The sequence below is a fragment of the Triticum dicoccoides genome, chromosome 1A (assembly GCF_002162155.2).
Source record: "Triticum dicoccoides isolate Atlit2015 ecotype Zavitan chromosome 1A, WEW_v2.0, whole genome shotgun sequence".
NCBI classification, from domain to species: domain Eukaryota; kingdom Viridiplantae; phylum Streptophyta; class Magnoliopsida; order Poales; family Poaceae; genus Triticum; species Triticum dicoccoides.
The window spans coordinates 27,825,008-27,831,007 of record NC_041380.1 but is presented as its reverse complement, the minus strand read 5'-3'; positions in this window follow the sequence as shown (position 1 = coordinate 27,831,007).

The following is a 6,000-nucleotide window of genomic DNA, read 5'->3' as shown; positions in this document are numbered from 1 at the left end:
GTAGCGCGAGCCGCCGCCGCCACAGGAGGTCGCCGGCGACGTCCCGACTCCGGCCGGCCTCCTCTCCCCATCTCCGGCAAGCCCCAGCCGGCCCTCCCTCCTCCTCCGGCGTGGAGCTCCGGCGAGAGCCCAGCCACCTCGGTTCGCGCGCCGCCCCGATCCAGATCTGTTTTCAGGGTTGACCTAATTTGTTTCTCTAAGTCCCAGAATTTTCAGTCCATATGCTCATGTTCGAGGTCCCGTAACTTTGCATCCGTAGCTCCGATTCATGCATATAGCATATCAAAATGTTCATCCCAGAGAGTACATCATTTCATTCCATTGCATCTTTTTCATTTGAGCTCATCTTGATGTCCGAAATGCTGTTAGAAGAGGGCTTCATGAGTTAATTGTCAGATCTGCTAGTTCATCTTAGACATTTGTCATTTTTGCCATGATTAATGTGTGCATGATGTGCCCTTGAGTTCTACGTATGTTTTGTTAAGGGTTTTGTCATCTATCCAGAGGTGCAACCCATGTATTTTTAGGATGTGTGTGGTGACTTGTGCAAGCTTGCAAAGTGGTGCACTTGCTAATTCTGTTTTCAGGGACTTAGTGATTTCACTAAGTCCTGGGATTGTTTATCTCATGATGCCATATGTTCATGTTCTTTCCTAGTGATCCGTGCCTATTTTGAGGATGATCAGTAAGGGAATTTTATTAATATTGTAGTGCTCTATCCATCCATGTCTTTGTTTGAATTTATGTAGCAACCTAGCTTGAGTCAATCGAGCTCTACTTTTGCTTCGTTGCGAATCTGGGCAGATCGTCAACTTGTTTGCGATTTTGCCGATGTTATCGTAGTTGATCCGTGCATGCTATGCCATTGTTCTTGCCATATCTAGCTTGCATTTTGTGCCTTCTTAAGGGATGTATGCTTGTCTTGCCATGACTTGCACCGTGGTGAGTGCATCGAGCACGTAAACATGCCTTCGTGAGTTATGTTTCAGCATGTCCCAGTTTTCACCAAGTCTGAAAACTGTTTATGTTTTTGCCATGTTCGTGTGCTTGTTAGTATATTTTGTGATCCCTTTTGGCTCAAGGTCACTAAGGGACTTTTGTTAATCTTGTTGAGTAGCTCCATGCCATGTCTTTCTTTGTCATGTTCAGGTCCTGTAGCATGTTGTTTTGTTGCTCGGAAGAGGGCTATATGATCTGAAATTCCAGAAAAGTGTTAATTTCAGTAAGTCTGAGATCTGTTTGTCATTTGCATTTTTGCCATGCTTGTTTGAACCTCCTAATGGATGAATTGGCCGTAGCTCAGTGCTAGGTTTTTGTTAAGCATCTTGAATGCTTCCCTTCCATGTATTTTGATGTCATGTTTGGGTGTTGTAGCATTTTCATCTCGTTGCATTTAGATGCCTACTTGCTGTAAATCGCAGACCGGTGTCATTTTTGAATCGCTTGCCATTTCCAAACCGTAACTCCGATTCCGGCGTTCTTATATCGTTTTCAAGCGATTTCATCTCATCTTTCCAGTGGCATACTTGGAATTCCAAGTTGACGCCAGGTTCATGCATTTCCTGTCATATCTTGCATTTGGCATCCCGCATCGCATCCCGCATAGCATATCATCATTTCATCCTATTGCTTGTTCTTGCACGTGGTTGATTGTATCCTTGTTGCTTGTTTGTCTTGTTTGGGTAGATCCGGGAGACGAGTTCGCTAACGAGGAGCCCGTTGAGTTTGCTTTCGAGGATCCAGTCAACTCTGACAACTATGCAGGCAAGATGATCATACCCTCGAAATCACTACTATCTTTGCTACGCTAGTTTGCTCGCTCTTTTGCTATGCCATTGCTACGATGCCTACCACTTTCTTGCAAGCCTCCCAAATTGCCATGTCAAACCTCTAACTCACCATTGTCCTAGCAAACTGTTGATTGCCTATGTTACCGCTTTGCTCAGCCCCTCTTATAGCGTTGCTAGTTGCAGGTGAAGATTGGAGGCCATTCCTTGTTGGAACATTTATTTACTTGTTGGGATATCATTATATTGCTATGTTATCTTAATGCATCTATATACTTGGTAACGGGTGGAAGGCTCGGCATCTCGCCTAGTGTTTTGTTCCACTCTTGCCGCCCTAGTTTCCGTCATATCGGTGTTATGTTCCCGGATTTTGCGTTCCTTACGCAGTTGGGTTATAATGGGAACCCCTTGATAGTTCGACTTGATTAAAGCTTTTCCAGCAATGCCCAACCTTGGTTTTACCATTTGCCACCTAGCCTTTTCTTTCCCTTGGGTTCTGCAGACTCAAGGGTCATCTTATTTTAACCCCCTCGGGCCAGTGCTCGGCGGAGTCCGGGAAGTGGACACGGTGTTGGAGTAATGTTTGCGCAGGTTGCTCTCTATTTTCTCGCTCGCGCTTTTCCTCCTCTTCTCGCTCTCCTTTGCGCATAAGTTAGCCACCATACTTTCTAGTCACTTGCTGCAGCTCCACTCATATTTTACCTTCCCATACCTATAAGCTTAAATAGTCTTGATCGCAAGGGTGCGAGATTGCTGAGTCCCTGTGGCTCACAGATTACTATTACACCAGATGCAGGGCCCGATGATTCCGCTCCAGGAGACGCGTATGAGCTTAAGTGTGAGTTCGACGAAGACTCTCAATGATACTATGTTTCCTTTCCCGATGATCAGTAGTGGTGCCCAGTCAGGGGTGATTGGGACCGTGTCGCATGTTGGGTTCTCTTTTATTTTGGCGCCGTAGTCGGGCCATGAGTGTTTGGATGATGTAATGTTATTTATGTACTTGATTGACATGGCGAGTGTAAGACAACTATGTTATCTCCCCTTTTATTATTCTATTACATGGGATGTTGTGAAGATTGCCTAACTTGCGACATATGCCTTCAATGCGATTATGTCTCTAAGTCGTGCCTCAACACGTGGGAGCTATAGTCGCATCAAGGGTGTTACAAGTTGGTATCATAGCCTTCCCCGACCTTAGGAGCCCCATTGCTTGATCGTTTTTAGCGGCCGAGTTGTGTCTAGAAAAATGTTTTGAGTCATTTAGGAATTATATATCAGAGAGATTAGGAATTCTTTTTACTTCCCAGTCTCCTCATCGCTCTGGTAAGGCATCCTGACGTAGAGTTTTGACTCTTCTCTTCTCAAATTTCACTAATTTTTTATTTTAGGATCACGCGGGTATCTTGGAATCGTTCCGATGGTTTTATGATGAGAACATTGTCTTGGTGCCTCCTGTCAGGGGTTTAGTGGAAGTGTCCCGGGGAGTTGAGCTCTGAGGTGTTGTCATCATAATTTTCTCATTGCAGTTCTGGAATACCTGAGTTTAGTACGCCGACATCGAAAATCTCTTTTATGCAGTTCGTTGGTGAGATAACCTCGACGCCACCCAGTACCGGGGCAGGAGTTCGGGAGTATCGCCATAACTTGTATAACGGATGCTTTTCGAAGGTTGAGGTAGATGATTTCCGAAGGTTTCTTGGTTATGTGTTGAAGGATGGATACAGCTGGATGTAGGATTTGCTAGTTTTGGGTGAGATATTATGCTTCCCCTGTATCCCCAACACCTGATTGCATAACCGGAAAGGTTCAGGAGTTTCATAGGTGGAAATTCAAGTAGCTCTTAGGATATCTTTCCGACAGATGTATGATATGAAATTGGGGTTCGACGTCTAGTGGTCCGCCTATTCACGGTCGGTTTTACAGTGGTCTCGTTGTGTCTTAAAGAGTCCTTGGCTTTGCCGACTTGGGGACGCTTCGTATGTCATGTGCACTGCCTTGTACATGATGGTGCTGTACGATCGAGCCCGTGTAGGCCCCACCACGAAAACTTCGGACGAAATCTCTATCATATGTTTGTTCTGGCTTATTTTGCAAGCCAATCCTTTGTTTTTGTTTTGAGTTGTGGTATTCGAGTTGCTTCGAAGTCAAATGTTGATTCCATACCTTCTCTAATGGTGTTCTCATACTCCGGTGTGGATACCAATCCTTCTTGATCATCAAGATTGTCTTGTCAATCATTTTCACCGGTGTGTTTCTCTTCAAGTGGACCCGAACATTTCAACATCCGCAAGTTTCAATCTCAGCTTTCTTTACGTTGTTCGTTCATCCATCCCAAGTTGTCTTTGTTTTCCCACCCACCCACCCTTCTTCTTCGACGACTCGGATTTCTTAATCAAGTATCCATTTTACTAATGTGAAGTCTCTCCATTCTTTTCTATCAATACCCTTATCCGGTGATTCTCAAGAAGATTCTAACGGAGCTTCAAGTTTGTCACTCTTCACTCGTTCTCTTCTCCGGTGGATTCAAATCAAGCTTTTGATCATATTCTTTTCCGTACTTCTATTGTTTTTATTTTGACGGTGCACCTCATAATGATTCACTTCTCGCTATTCATTTGTTCGGGAGTGCTGAAGATATCTCGGAAGGTTCGTCTTTCCATTCAAGTTCCGTTCAAACATATATCGAGATTCGTATCTCATTCAAGTCATTTAATTCAACCGGTGCAACCTCTCTTTAAAATCATTTCAACGGTGTATCTTTTCAGTGGGCCCTAACCCACATGTCTTTTTCCAGGACCTTACCTGACTCTTCTATTTTCCCGGAGCTACCATCAAATTCTTTTCGAAATCTGACGTAAGAATGCATTGTCATCAGTCAAATGTCTTTCTCCAAGATCTTTCATTTATTTTCATCGTTGGTTCAACCTTTCCATTTTTCATTCCGGAGTATCTCAACGATTCATGGTGATTGTTTCTCGTCGTCACTATCGGATTTTGAAGACCGAAGAAGATTTTTCTCTCAATCTTTCTCCATTCTCTTCAAGATCCGCGATTCTATCTTGTTGCCATCCTCTCATAATTATTTGCGATTGTGAGATATTCTTTTCAAACAACGGAGTAATTCAGGAGCCTTTTCAGTTTGTTTATCCAGAGTCCATCAATTCAGGTTTATTCATTCTCAGCTGTCAGTTATCATTCTCCTATCATGCCGGTGCATCATTCAAATATCCTCTAATCAGTTCTTGATCTCTTCGTTCTCATGTATCTAGTTTGTCTCAAGCATCTTCGTTCGTTTGCCATTTTTTTCCCGGTGTTCTTTTATGTTTTATTCGTTCATTTTCTTTTCTTACGGTGGTTCTTCCAGATTTCTCTTCCTTATAAATTATTCGTTGTTTTCAATCCTTCCGGTGGTTCGTTGAAGACCTTCTCAAGTTTGCGCTATATCTATCTGAACCCTTTCAACGAGAATAAGTAGTATGCCAAATCCATTGATTGTCATCAATTTAATTGATGAAGGACGAGCATAATATAATTCTTATTCTTGTTTCATCGAGTTTGTTCAATTCCTGTTTTTCCGGAGTGGTTCATCATACTTATTCTGGGTTTCAATTGCTCTTCTTTCTTTCCCGGAGTTCCAAGTTCTCTCAATTATTTCATCGCGAGATCCATTTAAATCATTGCAAGGCTTCAACCTTATTCTTTTCATCCTCCATTTCGTTTGATCATTCTTTTATTACTGGAGTTCCTCATGGTGGTTCATCAAGGATTCAATTTCTTCTCGAAGTGTTCATTGAGATTCCTTTCAGAGGATTTCAAGCATTGTTCATCTTGCAATCCGGAGTTCAATTCTTTCTACCGTATCATTTGAGGTGGTATTATGACATTCTTGATGATTTCCCTATGTGGTTCATGATTCACATGTTGTCAAGATTGAGATATCTTAAATCCATCAATCTCGTCATGGGAGTTATCTTGGGTTATATTTCACCTAAAGCCTTCCCTAAGAATTGTTGCTATTTGTGGTGCTCATAAATGATCCAAGCTCTTCTTTATCCTCCCGCTGAAATACTTTCTCGTCTCCTTGTTCAAATAAATACAATTCTTTCCCGTGAGTGGCAGATTGTCACCTCATAATTTTGTGATGTATTTCATAAGACCATATCAAGATTATTCTTTTCGTGGTTGGTTTTCAACAACTCCATTCTAGCAT